General features: G+C 35.5%; 1 protein-coding gene across 3 annotated transcripts in view; it reads left to right on the top strand.

The window, feature by feature from the left end:
* LOC121321015 (type II inositol 3,4-bisphosphate 4-phosphatase-like) overlaps positions 1–16,417 on the top strand; it is a 320,135-nt gene that overhangs the window by 110,061 nt on the left and 193,657 nt on the right. The gene's annotated exons all lie outside the window — the stretch shown is intronic.

Raw genomic sequence — 16,417 nt, 5'->3', positions numbered from 1 at the left:
ACGTGGGAAACATTTTTAATATTTAATTTTTTTGTAATTGTTTTTTATGTTATCTAACTGTTGTAAATGTTGCTCTTTCTGTTGGTCCTTGATTGGCAGGTGTGCTTTTCAGTCTTGTGAAACAATTAGAATTCCCTCACCCTGCAAACCAGCAATATATAAATTGGATGGTTACGGCTAGCATATATGATATGTGTATCAGACACTTAGACCCTCAGCAGAATACATTTCATTATTGTGTTTTTATTAAGGGTCCTAAAGGTAAATGTTGCCACTTTATATTGAACCACAAGGGATGTTGAGAGCACAGATTTGTTGTTACATTTTCCAAAGAATGCAGTGGGTCAAAAGGAACCATTTGTAAAAACAACCTGTATATAGAGTTCAAATTTCCTATTGGATTTTTGTTTTGTTCAGTCAAGGTGAGAAAGTTTCCAGCCATCTTCATCTGTCAATTTGAGATTAAAAATGTATCATGTTGTAGGCCCCTTGAGCCTTTTTCCCCTCTGCAAGCATACAATTCAATACAACTCCTATGTAGGGGTGTGTTGAATTTAAAAAAAAAAATGTATTGATTTCAAAACAAGAAAAGGTGCCCTTCCCTCACCTTTACAAGTGAGTACCAATCAATGGCAATTAAGTTCAATATTGAGTGTTTTAAAATCTGATTGGAAACGAATTTTCCTCTCGCGTGGGGCACTGACATTCTTTGTACCGTACTGTTGCAAGTGAACTGATTTTTCACATAAATGTGACCTTTCCTAACACGAGCTACCTGAATTTAATCAGAGATGACACCTTACCCAGGACTACAATCCCACAATTCACTGCAGAGATTTCTAAGCAAGGCTCGAAGTTAGCGTATATTTGGTAGCATTTTGTTACCCAAAACTCTTCATTTGCTACTGTTTTTTTTTATGCAGTAGCATTTTTCTGATACCTTATGCTGCAGTTTATATGAAGGACCCTGAGTGAACACGTACATAATTACCATATTATCTTTTTAAACACGTACATTATCTTTCATAAAGCGGGAAACAGTTGCTAATTGAGCGTCACAATTTTAGATGGGTGCGGTTTGTACCGCCCCATGTAGATATGTGCGAGGCCCATAATGCAAATAGTGGAGTACAAATCCAAGATGAGGAGTCCGCATCACGGTGTGACATATATGCCTAGCAACGCGCGACCACCATTCTTGGAGGAGAAAACAAAAGCAGGCTGCATAGAGTTTACATAGAGTCACGCGTACTTTCAGACTTGGGAAAACACATTTTTTTGCGACAGAGATGGCATGTGATTACATCGAAAGTCTTGATGCTTCAGCTAAAAAGAGATACAAGGCCAAATTTTGATTGGTTGGGATTGAACGATGCCTGTACAAGCTGCCAGCAACTGTGTGGAGTGATAATCTGGTTGCTCTGGATTGTAGTTCTTTTTGCCTGGAAAACCAAAAGAAATCATAATAGTAAGACTCTAGCCTAAATGTAATAAAATTTAAGCATGATATGGGGACCCACCATATTATAATGGTTATATTTTGGTAAATACTTAATAGTAAATTATTACCTTGAGAAATTAACACGTGTTTAAACTCTGTAATTAAATTTAATATAAAAACTATTAATCTAGCTTGGTGCTGGTTGCCACAGAGTTGAGGTGCTAGCTCTGCTGCCCCCTCCAGAATTAAAAAAAATATTATTGTTGAAGTGATTCGACCAAAAGTAAAATTAAATTACTATTTAATGACCTAAGTAAACACACAGTGATTGAACAGGTAATGACCTAACATTATGACCTAAGTTTATTCAATGTCTATAAAATACTAATTTAATCTGTCATGAAGAATTATTACTTTATCAAAATTCTGGCACGAACAACAAAAAACAAAAAAAAATACAAATAAAACAGGCGCAAAAAGCTATAATGTTACAGTAATCCAAATAATGACTTCCTTGTTTTATCAGTACAAATAACAGGTGAAATACAATCTTGAGGTACTAACTAATGTCACTGTTCAATTAAACAAACCCAGCGCGTGTTTTTTTTTAATTTTTTAAATCTTGGTTGATATCCCTTATTCTGTTATTACTTCTTATAACACAGCTTGGAAAAATAATAACCTCTGATTGGTTAATCAGCATCACATGACCATGCGTATATCTAGTGCATACCATGGCTTGCATACCAATGAGCCGCTTCACACTGAATAAATCACTACGCATCACTACATGCTAAATTCCATGACAAACTGCCATTTTATTTGTTACTAGTTATAAAACCACAACCAAAAATGAGTGGAATTTATTTCCTTTAATATATTTGGGGATGAAACTCCACATAACTGGTAGAACACCAACTTTCTGAGTGAAGACAGCAGTCCATATAAAAAAAAAAAAAATAAGTGCACCAGCAAGAGCAGACACATAACAGTAGATGAGGAACTACAAGAAATACAAGAAAACAAAGATTGAAAAAAAAACACAAACACATTTTTAAAACAACTACAGCGTGGGCTGGGTAATATACTTAAAGAAAAAAATATGGAAATAAGTGAAAAAAAAATCTCATCAACATTAAGGGGATTTTATGCCAGTCAAGAAGTTCAAATGAGGACCAGTATTCAGTCTCCAGTTTTATGAAGCTGAGGAGGACTAAATACATATTTTAACAGTAGATGTTTTAACATCTCTGCAAACAGTGAGTTTAAAACCAGCAATAATGTATTCTTGTCAGTCAGGAAAACTCTTAGAAAAGCAGGTAACGACAAGACCAGACACCACCCCCCGAATTACCAGCATGGATTTGAAGTGTCTGGGAAACTGAGGTACTGTCCCCTGACACCGCGGTCGGATTGGTGCGTAACATCTGGTTCGTTCGTCAACTTAGTCTGGTACGACTTGGGGGCGAGGGTGTCCGACAACTAACAAAAACATATTTTGAGATCCAAAAGGATGTAAACGTACTAGAATATGTGTGCCTCGCATATAACAAGTTCATAAACTCACTTCAAGATCCGGCTTCACTCTCCATCACAGCTGCTCCCTTTACTTCCTAGTGTCTTTTGAAACTCCGGCCATCAATCTGAAATCTGTCAACAGCTGAAGACAGATAAGAGGATAATTCCGTACCACTTAATTTGCACCAATGAAACATAACCTGGTTAACCAGAGTGATGGCATATCAAATGGTTATATGACAGATATGGTTGTATTCTTGTAGAACTCAAAGATAAAACTAAATGCATTTTGACAAGGAATTGCATCAGTTCCATTATTTAGTTGAGTACTGTGGTGTCAATAAATACTTTCTGATCTAAATATAGGCCTGCTATGTGGTAGTTTGGGATATTCAGTCTATTTACAACAGTATGTAGGTGTTTGTTTTTTTAATAATTTTTATATATAATTATTAGTCGAATAAAGTGCTACTGAATAAGACCATTTTGTTACTTACTTTACAGGCATACTCAATGATTCAGTAAACAGGAAACCGAGGGACCAGACTGTTTTGTTTTGAGTAATTAACTGGCTTTATTCCATTTAAATTAATACCTAACCATGTCAGTTTTTTTAATGCAATTACTTGGAAAATTTGAGTATGTGTACTGCATTGTTGACCATCTTGGCATTTAACCTTGGAGGGGAGGGGAGGGTAGTCTATGTTTGGCATAGATTCTCTGCAGTGTTTTCTGCAAAGTGAGTTTATGTTTGTTTGTTTTTCCTTACTTGTTCAGGGGGGTTGTGTTTTTTTGTTGTTGTTGTGATTATCCATGGCAGTATTCTTTAGTGTGGATGATTTGTGGTGCAGTACTGCATTTTTTCAGTGTTTGTTTTGTTTGAGGAAAATCTTGCACTCTTCTTTTAATATATTATTTAATATAAATTTTCCTATATACTTTGTAAACAAACAACAGTGGCTTGGAGATTTGACGTTTTATCTGCAGATGATGAGAAATAATAAGAAATTACCTCAGCCACATGACCTCTGTGGGATGTTAGGCAGTGTAGACTGATGGCTGTCAGAAAGCAGTGAACCTAAAGTTATATGTCACAAGAAACACAGCCTTTTTATGCACAGATGGGTATTTATTATTGGTATTACAGTATATAGTTCTTAGATGACTGAAACCTGTCAAACTTAAAGCAAAAAGAGCTGTCCGTCTGGGCTCTGAATCCAAGAAGCAGCATGTTTCTTGCACTCCCCTAAAAGCTACTTTTTGATTTGTGTATTTTACGTTGTTTTCTTTTTGACAATCCCATATAATAGATGTGTGCATATACTGTACCATGGTAAAATGCATTCCTGGGTCATATAATTGCTGCCTGCCTGTACTGTATTACACAGTCATCACAAAATCCTGAGAATAACTCAAATTTAATCTGGTAGTAATTTGCTTATATGGAATGATAACAATTTTCATTGTTTTTATTATGTTGTAGTGTACCGTTTTATATAATGGCAGTTGTTGTGCTGCCCCAATCATTGCATGGGGTACATAATAAATTATTCATTTTACTACTTGAACTGTATTAACAGCTAGGTGTTCAGACTTTTTTTGGCAGCAGCAACAACAATATTCAGCCCTATGTTCCTTGACATTTCCATTTGGTCAGTGCTAAATAATAATAAATTAGTTTAGTTCAGTTTTGACTTTCCTGTAAGCATATTAAAGAGCTGAAGTGCGTAAAAATCCAACAAATAACTTGCAAAAATTTTGAACAGTTCATTAAAATCAATACACCACTTTAACTGAGATTCTGAGATTGTGGAGAGACTCAAAACCTGTACAGGAAGTCTGTACAGACAGAAAGCATATGAAGCTCTACTAATAAACAGACCCAGGCATGGCTGGAAAGCTAGTGCTGCAACTAGAGGATGGGCTTGAACTGATGCAACAGCCAGGCAGTTCAGCATCATCAGGGGACTATTGATGGAGGCAAGAAGCCTTGTGTGCAGAGCTGCAGTTATTAAGCCTCCAAGTGATATGGTTAGGAGTATCTTTGTTGAAAAATTAAGGATGTGTCCTGCTGGGATAGAACTGCATGAAACGTTCCAAATGAGGAACTCGAATATCAGTTTGCAGTTTGCTGTCTGTCTTATAATGAGAAAGAGTGAGCATTGTAGTCATGGTTCTAGATACTGAAAGTCCCTAGCTCTTTGCTGTAAAAAACGATTATAAAAACACACGTGCAACCGCATTTTTGACAACCGTCTGCTCGTGTGATATATTAGCTTGGTAAATCACCAAAACAGGAAACATATAATTACCAGTGTTGCTTGCCTTTACTCTCAATAGGACCATATTAACATACCATGTGCTGGTATGCTTAGAACCATTCTGTAAGCTGAAACAAACTGCTGAGTTCATGTAAACTTTCCAATGTAACATGAGTAAATCAGTCCTGGGTCAGTAACAAGGGAGGGTTTTTGTGTCTTATTTAATGGGGTGAATAGATTGCTTTTAGATACACCAACCTTCCCTCTCTACCTTAACAGAGATGGAATTGTTGTCACCTCCAAACAATGTACATATCATAATGAAGTTTTAAACTGTGGCACCGTTTATTTTTAAATTGATCAAAATGACTGCGAGAGTTTCCTCCCTCCGGAGGATTATATCATAATTAATATAGGATAGTATTATTAATAAATGCCTCCCTCCTTTGAGAGCCGCAGTCATTTTGATCAATTTAAAACGCTGCAATATTTAATTAGATGATTTATAACATTTTAGAAGTATCGCGGTTGCTTATTTTCTGTAATACGGTAGCCTACCTGTCTGTAGTAGCGTGTGTGGCTAACCTACCCTGACTACAGTACATTTATCGGTGACAGTACCGAGAGCCTATTAGGTGGGAGTTGGAAGGTCAGGGGAGTACTGTACCAGCCAATGAGGAGTGTGTATTCGTTGTTAAGGGACGGGACAATGCTGGTGTGGCAGTTCAGTCCAAGAGTGTGACGTAGATGTTTTTCTACACTAAAACAAAACAACAAAACCACCTATAAGAACTTCAGAAGGACTGCTGTTCTGTAAGTAGTTTATCTGTGATTTAATTTCAGAACTGTACAACCGTAAAATAAAACGTGCTTGCTATGTATGTGCATTAGGTTGTAATTTACGTGCTAGATTGAGGCTCCTGTGTTTTCGGGGTTGTTACGTGTACATAGTCAGTGTTGCGCGTTTATTTGTTTACTGTGTGTGTTTTTTTTTTGTAGACGGAAAAAAACCCCAAAAAACTTAATGTTTCTTTATTGATAGCGGCGTTTTTTCGAGGGTGGCCTGTATTATAAAGCTGACATATGACTGCGGTGTTAATACTAGGGCGTCTTTAATATGAGGGTGGCGCCAAATTGAAGTAATACGGTATTTATAGTGCATAGAGAGGTAAAACCCTCTTGAGATGTATCTGGTAATCATGGCTTGTATCGCACGGCATTGACACCACAATACCCACTTTAACCGCAATATATTATAAATATGTACAACATGGTTCTGAATACAGGCTGGTATTTACCACCAGAGGACACAGCGGCTAGAAAACCACAATTCTCTCTCGCGATACTATCCTAATGCACAGCACACAGCCAAGGCAATGACAGACTTAAACTGAAAACACTCAATAAACAGCGGGAATTAAATTGATACTAAAGATAATGAAAAGTAGAGAAACTGTTTAAGGCTTGCAGGTATGTGTGTCACAGGACAGAAATAACAAACATTGGAAATGATACCTGATACACATGGCTGTCCAAGACGTGAAGAGTGGAGTTCCAAGATAAAATCCTGAATATATGTGAAGCAATATACTTTGTCAATACCTTATTGTACAGTGGTAAGATAATGCCCGCTTAGCTATGCCAGAGAAAGCACTGCTTGTGTGAGTGTAACTACAATAATATATTGCAACGTCTTGAAGTCTTAAATCAATTAGAAAAATAGCACAGCTGATCAGTGACATTTGTAAATGTAAAAAAGCTTATTGGAAAATGCCAGTGAAGAGGGAAGATTTCTGCTACATTTATCTGTTGGTCACTGTGTCACTATGATAAACACAACGTGACAGATACTTAATGTAAACTTCTCAACCACCAATATCTTATTTGAGTGAACTACACTAGGCTTTTCTGATTGTGCCTGTTTTGGTTTATAATTGGCCAACCAAGACTTGTCTTTCAAAAATACTTTAAAGGTTAGCTGATTTGCACAGTGAGAGAAAATCCAAAAGATCATGTGTGTGGTGTTGTATTTCTTTTAAATTGATAAACGACAAACTGAGTTTAAACCTAGTGTACGATTATATACAGTCAGCACTTAAAAATTTAAGTATAAAAAAAAAGTATAAAATTTTGACTTCAGTGCAAGTATAAAAAAAAAGTATAAAATTTTGACTTCAGTGCCAGTCCAACCCTTGTCCGTTTTTCAGGGAACATAAAAAAGATACAATAGCAAAAATACATATCTGAAAGGACTGTGTTTTAAAATAAGTAGGCTTAAATTTAGATGTACTGTATTAGTTTTGTTGGTACAGTACTATATTTTCAACAGTTAATTCAGAACGATATGAGTCTGAAAATATCAATTGGCAAAACTAAAGAGACGACACGTTAACAGTAATACAGTACATACTTTTAAATCCGGTAAGTATTTTAGCGGTGTGTAAAATTTACCATTAACGACTTAACAGCAAAATAACATCTAAATGTTATCCATGCACAGAACTGCGTAAAATGTAAAAGGCAATTTAGCAAAACCAAAAGATTTAAAAAAATATATATATTTTCCAGAATTAAAACAGCATCCCAAGTCAGTATTCAGAATTGCAGAATATAGCGCTCAATAAAGCGCTAATATCACAGTTCACTTGCAAATGAAAATGCACACAAGCAACAAAAGATTACAGATAAAAATAATAATAAAAAAATACAGCACAGGATCTAAAACTGTTTAATGATTAACTGTTACATTACCCTAGCTTGTCTTGTTCGCTATGTTTTGGCTGCATTTTCGTCGGGTGAACCTGGAGGAAGCGCTGTGTAACTGCACAATATAAGACAGACTGATTTGGTATTAGAGAGAATTAAAAAAAAAGTAGAGATATAAACTTTGACAGAAGCTGTATTATTATTATTATTATTATTATTATTATTATTATTATTATTGTTATTATTATTATTATTATTATTATTATTATTATTATTATTATTATTATGCAAATATAGTAAAATTTAGTGAAATTATAACTCTGATTGTGATTAGTATTCATCAGTGGTTTGACATCACTTGCGTTGAATGAAGTCCGGCAGGGCTTGGGTTGACCTGGTTTTGGGATGGGTTGACTGAAATGACGTTTCCACTTAATGGATAAAAAGCTAGCAGATTGGGTAGACAGAAGGCAATGTAAAACATGACAAGGAATTGAAAATGGTCATAGAGGATGATACAAGCACACATACAATTAACATGAAAAGGCAAGTACTACAGGAATGCACTTTTTTTCTGTTACAGTTCTATAAATAATGCTTTTAGTAGTAAACACAAAAATGTTTTACTTGAACAGTTATGTAATAGCTATTCTAAGTAAATGTCTTTAGATTCATGGTATGTATCTTTATTTAAGCTGTCTGTATGCAATTTTTATAATTTCTTACAGTTTGACAGAATTTTAAGGTAATACATATAGCATTTGAACAGGATCCAAGATCCTTTTGAAAGTGCAGGGTAACACATTTTTGTAAAGAAAGGCTTTGCAATAGTTCAGGGTTTAAACTTTGCACCGCAGGAAAGATGTTTTGCTTAAGTGTATCAATTGTTAAACATAGTGGCGTCTATTCAGTTAATCTAAACTGTAGCAGAACTAAATACTTACTTGTCTTAATTATTTTAAAATAAGTCAACTTTGACAAAACCAAAATCTCAAACAGTGTGTGAGGGTATAAAGTAAACTTACAATTTTGGTCCTAACTTAATGGTGGCGGTATTTAGATCTGTGTAGATGAACTGAATAGACCCCATTTTCACTGTATAGATTAACTGAATAGACCCCGTTTTTATACAGTGGCTTATGAACTGTGTAGATGTTTGTGAACAGGCTGGCTCATGGTGATGTCAGGCCAGGAAGTAGACAGAAAGGACTGGTGAGTGAATTGCGCTGTTGCACCGGTTTATTGTAAAATAAACAGACAAAACCACACATCAAACAAACCCTAAATACAACAAGTATTGCGCTTATATTAAACCAGCACCAGTAGCAATTGTTATTATTTGTTTCTCCCCCCCTCTACTGTTCTCCGCTCTGGACACACAACACTGTGTGCGTGAAACACTCGCTCTTTTATGCAGCTGTGCCAAGACTCGATTGCTAATCAATCATTCAGTTGAATCTTGGCACAGTCTGCACGTGAACTAATTGTGCAATCCCTGTCCCCCATACAATTGCCCACTTTAATCTGCATGTGAATTGATTGTGCATTTCCCCGTGTCTAAATACAAATATACATTTTACATCACCTGTGCACCACTACAATAGTACATATAACAGACAACATAAAAGAAAATATGCATAGGGGCGGGCTAACCCAGCAGACTATTTTGTTATCATATTTATTCACAGTCTATTAGAGTTTTGATTGGGTAATGTTACAGTTTAAGTATTTTTAATTGTTGTTTTCTTAAAGCATAAATAATTAGGAAAAAAAAAATGAATCTAACACACATGATATAATGGAGCCCAGTTATAACCAGTTACTATTTTAAAGTGTAAATATAATGCTAGGTTAGTTTGCAAGATATAGTGGTGATAGAAATGTACAGGATATAAAAACTAGGTGCCCACTGGTCCCTGATCTCTCTTTCCTACCTGGTTACTAGTTATTAACACTTACGTATGGCAAGCCGTCAATTTCTAGTATATTACTTATATCACTGATATTCATATATCTCTATATAATATATATATATATATATATATTATATAGATATATATATATATATATATATGTATATATATGTTTTTATATCAGCCATAACATTTTTATATTATTTTTTGATACCAAAAATAAAAATGTTCATATTCAAAATAGTGCCTTTTATTTTGATATCAAAAATTGAATTCTTGATAATTTACATTTTTGATATAAAAAATGCATACGAAGTACTGTCATTTAACAAGCAGGTGTTTTCAAAGACATAATAGAATTCTTAATACAGTAGTCCGTCACATATCTGACTGCAGTAAAGGCAGCTATGTAAAAAGTTGGATAAAATAATCCTGTTTAAATACCATTATACACAGCTGTAACAATTACTATATTCACCAATTATTGTTTTGAGATTTAGCTTTTATTATTAGTATCACGCATGACACCTTGGTAAACGAGTGCAGCTGTCTCTACAATCTGCAGATGCTAAGTCCTTTCCTTTCTGGGTCAATACATTCTTGCAGACTGACCGACTTCCCGACCCTGGGAAAGAACTGTCAGGCCAGCATGTCCAGAGAACTCTGTTCTCGCTGCTTAGTGCCCTCACAGGTCAGGAGGGAGATTTACAACCAAGATTCATTGTATTTCTGCCACTTACATTAATGTTGGGCCATGTTCACAGTAGCAAAATGTTTAGGTTTATGGAGAAGAAACATAAACTGCAAGTAATGTTTATTTGCTCAAACAACATGAAAAAAAAACAAAAAAACCCCAGAAAAGTTGAAAACTGAAGTTGCAATTGAAATTGGAGTAAACAAGTTGAGTCAGACCTGCTTCGGGTTGCTGTTCCAGCCAGTCCAAAGGAACTGTCGATGCAACCATTTTAATCTGAGGCAGACTTTTTAATACCAGTCAAAGTGCTCTTTCCAATTCAGCAATTGTGTGCTGTTTTATCCCTGGTACCTCCCTTTTACCGAAGTGCAAATATTTCCAACATTGTTTCAATTGTAAGCACAGCTTGCTTTATCTTTCCTGTAAACATTTTGCATTAGTGCTGCACATGTGGATGACTGTGCTGACGAGCTTGATCGTGGCGGATTTGTGAGGGACGGATACACAACGGATTACTGTATCACAAGTAGAATTTTTGATTTGAAAAAATATAATTGTTGGTATCAGAAGTTGATAATTAAATGTTAAACGACTTGCCACATTTAACAGCCATTTTGGCCATAATTGTCATTCATTGTTTAGATTCCTGTCGCAGCTCTGTTTAAAACTAGTTTTCTCATGGTTTCCAGTACTTACAGTGATTCAATTCTAGGCTGCCAGATATAAGCTTGAAGTTATCAGAAAGGGTACATGGGTATTTTTTAACACAAGGCTGTTTTCCTAAGCTTGGTGTAAGGGATACACTTTTCTGATTTCATAACAAAATAACCACACAACCATTTTTTGGCAGGAAATAATGGGTGGTTTAAATTGCTGTCTGTTTCACAGCATGTTAGGTGAGCCCAATCCTGTTACTCCAGAAGTATCGGTTTTCCACTTGGCCCTGTTGCTTCGACAGCAGCTGAATAAGAGCAGCTGGATAAACTTATGGGAACTAACCTTGTGAAGTGATACTGAGACCCATGTATCTCAGAGCCATGGAAAAAGATAGACTTAATGCACAAAATAAATAAAATGACAGTTTGTTTCACCTTAAGGTATTACTGTGTCACCCCATAAAGATGAATTAGACCACCTCTGTTATATGGAATGTGTCCAAATAATAATGTATAGCGCAGCATTAAAAAAAAAAAAAAAAAAAACAAGATTGTGCTTATGACTACCCTTTGGTACTTAATTTTAAAGGTGCCAGATTTAAAGCACTGTACCAGTGGGATCAATTAACAGTGGTGCCGGCAATAGGAAAGCTACTGTAACTCTTAAGGCTTAACACTGCAGCAGAAAGGCAGCGAAAGATGTGAAAGAACCCAGGCTACTGTTGAACGGAGCCCAATTTAGTTTGTTTCATGCTTCATCGTCCCTGTAAGGCCAGCCAAAAACAATAACACCTCCTGAAATGAGATTTAAAAGAAAAATATGCACACTGGTGGAAATTATAGCTGTCATTTTCTGGTTGAGAGCAAAGGGTTTATGACTGTCATTCTGCAATAACTTGGTTGCAGGAAGTCAGCTAACCTAAATATCTGTAAAATCAACTGGAGACAGTTTTCAAGTTACAGCTGCACTTTTATCAAATGACTTAATGATGTTCACAGAGACTATGGATTATATTGTCTATATGTGACATCTGGCACCAAAGCTTTTTTGTGAGAATCTTGTATGTGTCCAATTCAGGTCATACACTTTAATCGCTGGCTCAATGAAGTGGGAGGCTGTCAGAGAAATATAATTGCCTCCCACTACTAGTGCAGAGCAGGATGATGTTCCGTCTTAAATGCTGCAGACACACACTTTTTTTCCAGAAAGGAGTAAAAGCTAATAAATTAATTTTGAAAAATGTAAATATTACCTAAACTGTAGCAGTATCTTTTGTTCTATGCTGACATTTTGATTATGGAAGAGAGAGGTGTATTTGACTTAAAATTATATAATATATATATATATATATATATATATATATATATATATATATATATATATATATATATATATATATATATATATATATATATATATATAAAAAATACAAGACACGGCATACCAGGAGAACAGGCCCCACACCCGGGCAATGGCAAATCCAGTTGGGTAGACAGGTCCTAATAAAGTAACAAGTCCAGTTAGTGATCAATTGTATTTTCTCCAAAGACACATTAAGATATGCAAAATAATTACCTCAGTCTGCATGTACAGTTTCTTTGGGAAATATCTTGAAACAATCATTAGCCGAAATATAGTTGTCGTCAATTTCTGCTATTTTACCTCCAATGCTGAAAACTAGATTTTATCAACCTAAATCAAAACAATGCAGCACTAACTTTGTCCCACCCCCTACTGCACAATACAGGTCACAGAAAAGTAGTACAAAGGGCACTGATAGGCTGATTAAAACTTCGTTCTCATTTGAATAGTAAACAGCAACGTTAACCACTTTGGGTAATTTTTTTTGTAAATGTTATTTGTGGATGTTTTTTGTTTGTTTTTTGCTTAAGTGCAATGCACACAGGATGGCGAAGGAATAAAAAAGGGCTTCTACAGAAGAAAGATGTGTAGTTTGCGTCTCTTGCGTTGTGCAGTAGTTAATTTAAACAAGGTTTCTTTTTTTTTCTCCGTATTTTCCATATGCATTGGCCCCTAAGAGGTGAATTTTGCAGTGACCCCTCAATTTCACGATTTCCGCAAAATGACGATTTAGGTAGACCCCTTCTCATTACTATAGAAAGCCTGTGCAAATATGACAATCCATCTGTCCTGTTGATGAATTCAAAAGAAAGTGTTGCTATCAAGGCAGTGTACTGTGACTAGCAACTTGAGCCTTTTACATTTTTTACAAAAAGGTGGCAGCGTATGTCTAATTAAGGTCAATTTAAAACCTGGTATAACATTATTGGCTATGCAATGCCATTTCCAGCCCTTTAATACATCTTCTAATGTTCTTAGTTATGTACTAAACAACAGAAACCAACATAGGGAGTTTTACAGATCCCTGACTTAACCCTTTGCAGTCCATTTATTCAGCGCTTGTCAGGATTGTCAAGTCTAATTTATTTTCACATTTGCTGTTTTTTACACCCGCTGTTTAAAATATATATTTTTTCAGAGTAAAACAGGTTTAAAAGACAATGAATGGCAAAAGGACACTCAGTACTGTGTCTCCAGCCAAGCCCCACCCCTTATTTGCTGTATTTTTTACATACCTCTTTATACAAGTGCATACTTTTTTTTTTTTTTTTTTTTTTCTTCCCAAAACTTTAAACTGCTGCTGTGTGACTGATCAGGTTCTGACTTGGCAGGTAACAAGCTGGACACATTGGCTGTCAGATACTGAAATAATTTTGCTGCTGCATCCTTGCAGTTGGCGCCGTGACACATTTTTTGATAAAACCTTTCGAAATCTTCTTCTTGGGAACCGGTGAAGTGATTGATCTGAAACTTAGCATATATCATCAGCATCCAAACCCGCATCAAGTTTGTGAAGCAGAAGTTGCTGTGATAGTTTTTAATGTCAAAATGGCTGCCACAAATCTTATCGAAACGCGCCCCTAACAACAAACTGCTGCTGTTTGAAAACCGTTTGTCCAACAAACTCCAGACTTGGTAGTTATTGTCCCAGTAACAATGGGAACAAATATGTGAAAATGGTGATGATTTATAAAACAAGATGGCCGCCACTTATACGTTTACATTTGAAATTTAAACCTGCGTCAGTTGACAAACGATTTACTTGACTAACTCCAAACTTCACAAGCATCTTCCTTGATACTGTATCAATACAACTGACTTTTAAAAAACTGTGTTGACCGGAAACAAAAATGGCTGTTTGACGCATTTTTTTAGAAATCTTTAGAAATCTTCTTCTTGGGAAACGGTGACGTGATTGATCTGACACTTTGGTGTATATCATCAGCATCCAAACCCGCATCACGTTTGCGAAGCAGAAGTTTCTGCGATAAATTTTAATGTCAAAATGGCTGCCACAAATCTTATCAAAACGCGCCCTTAACAACAAACTGCTGCTATTTGAACACCATTTGACCAACAAACTCCAAGCCTGGTAGTTATTGTCCCACTAACAATGGAATACAAATATGTCAAAATGGTTATGTTTTATAAAACAAGATGGCCGCCAGGTGTATGTTTATCTCTGAAATTTAAAACTGCCTTAGTTGACAAACGGTTTACTTGATTAACTCGAAACTTCACAAGCATCATCATTGACACTGTAGCAATACAACTGACTTTTAAGAAAATTGCGTTAAACAAGATGGCTGCCTGGCGCATTTAAAAAAAAAAAAAAAAAAACATTCAACATTTTCTTCTGAGGAACAGTTGAAGTTGCTGATTTTAAACTTGGCACATTGAGAACTAAACACGCTTAGACGGGTACTGATACTGGGGCTTGGGAGCCGTAAAACTGTCTGGCAGTTCTAGTTATTATTATTATTATTATTATTATTATTATTATTATTAGTAGTAGAGTAGTTAAAAAAATGATCAAAGAAAAAAATGTGCATACTTTTTTGTAGTTACCATAGGTTAAAAACGTATGACCTAGTACTGTATATTATTTCTTGTTTGTGGCAGATGTCTGCTTACAGTACTTCAGCACATCACCTAGTACTAAATTCTTTGCATGTGTGATTAGCAATTGAGCATTTAACCGCAGTCACCAGGTTATCCTGGATCAACTGCTGTATGATTAAAGCATGGCTAAAGCAAGGCTATTCACAGTTGTAGCTTTGAAAAGATATTCATTTCCCTCACTTGTAAAACATATGGTAATGCTTAAAAAGGTAGACCTTTTTTATCCGGACAGGGCTTTCTTTGATGTGTTTCTGTGGCTAATTTTTCATGCCAATTTACCTTTCTGTGAATCAGTCTGTATTCTTCAGTGTGGTTTGCTAACCCTGGCTAGTGTAAATCTTTATTAGAATGCTATAAAATATGAGGGTGGCAACAACACTCCGTAATGAGGACTGAAAATGTGTACTTTATCTATCTATCTGTCCATCATTACTGTGCTTGTGTTTCCGCTCTTGTTTTGCTATGGGGCTATAATGAAAATGCAATAACAATATTAATAGGTCTACAGGGTTGGCTGCGAGTCAAAGTCTTTGCTTTATTTGCATATTAAATGTTGTTATGTTTAATGTATTGCCTAAATCATCATTTATTTTTTATAATCAGTTTCATTTTATGACTTGATACAGTTTAGCTTGCAAAAATCTCTTCTGCTTGCTTGTGTCTTGAAAACCAAGCCTTATTCAGAATAAACTCTATAGAGTCTGATAATGAAGTTCAATGTTATATATATATATACAGTGGCTTGCAAAAGTATTCAGACCCCTGACCAATTCCCTCATATTACTGAATTACAAATGGTATGTTGAAATTTCGTTCTGTTTTGATATTTTATTTTTAAACACTGAAACTCAGAATCAATTATTGTAAGGTGACACTGGTTTTATGTTGGGAAATATTTTTAAGAAAAATACAAAACTGAAATATCTTGTTTGCGTAGTATTCAACCCCTGTGCTGTGGAAGCTCCCAGTTTGCACCGATGAAAGAAATTGCCCTAACGAGAACACAGTTACCTTACCATTGGCCTCCACCTGTGAACCATTAAAGTTGCTGTCACATTTGCTGGATAAAAACCCCACTGTTGAAGGATCATTGGTAAGGCTGTGAATCTGAAGGAAAATGAAGACCAAAGAGCATTCTACAGAAGTTAGAGATAAAGTAATACAAATGCATAGATTAGGGAAAGGGTACAAAATAATTTCCAAGTGTATGGATATCGCAGTGAGCGCAGTTGGATCAATAATC

This window comes from Polyodon spathula, chromosome 1, assembly GCF_017654505.1.
Source record: "Polyodon spathula isolate WHYD16114869_AA chromosome 1, ASM1765450v1, whole genome shotgun sequence".
Lineage (NCBI taxonomy): Eukaryota > Metazoa > Chordata > Actinopteri > Acipenseriformes > Polyodontidae > Polyodon > Polyodon spathula.
This window is presented reverse-complemented; position numbering and strand designations above follow the sequence as displayed.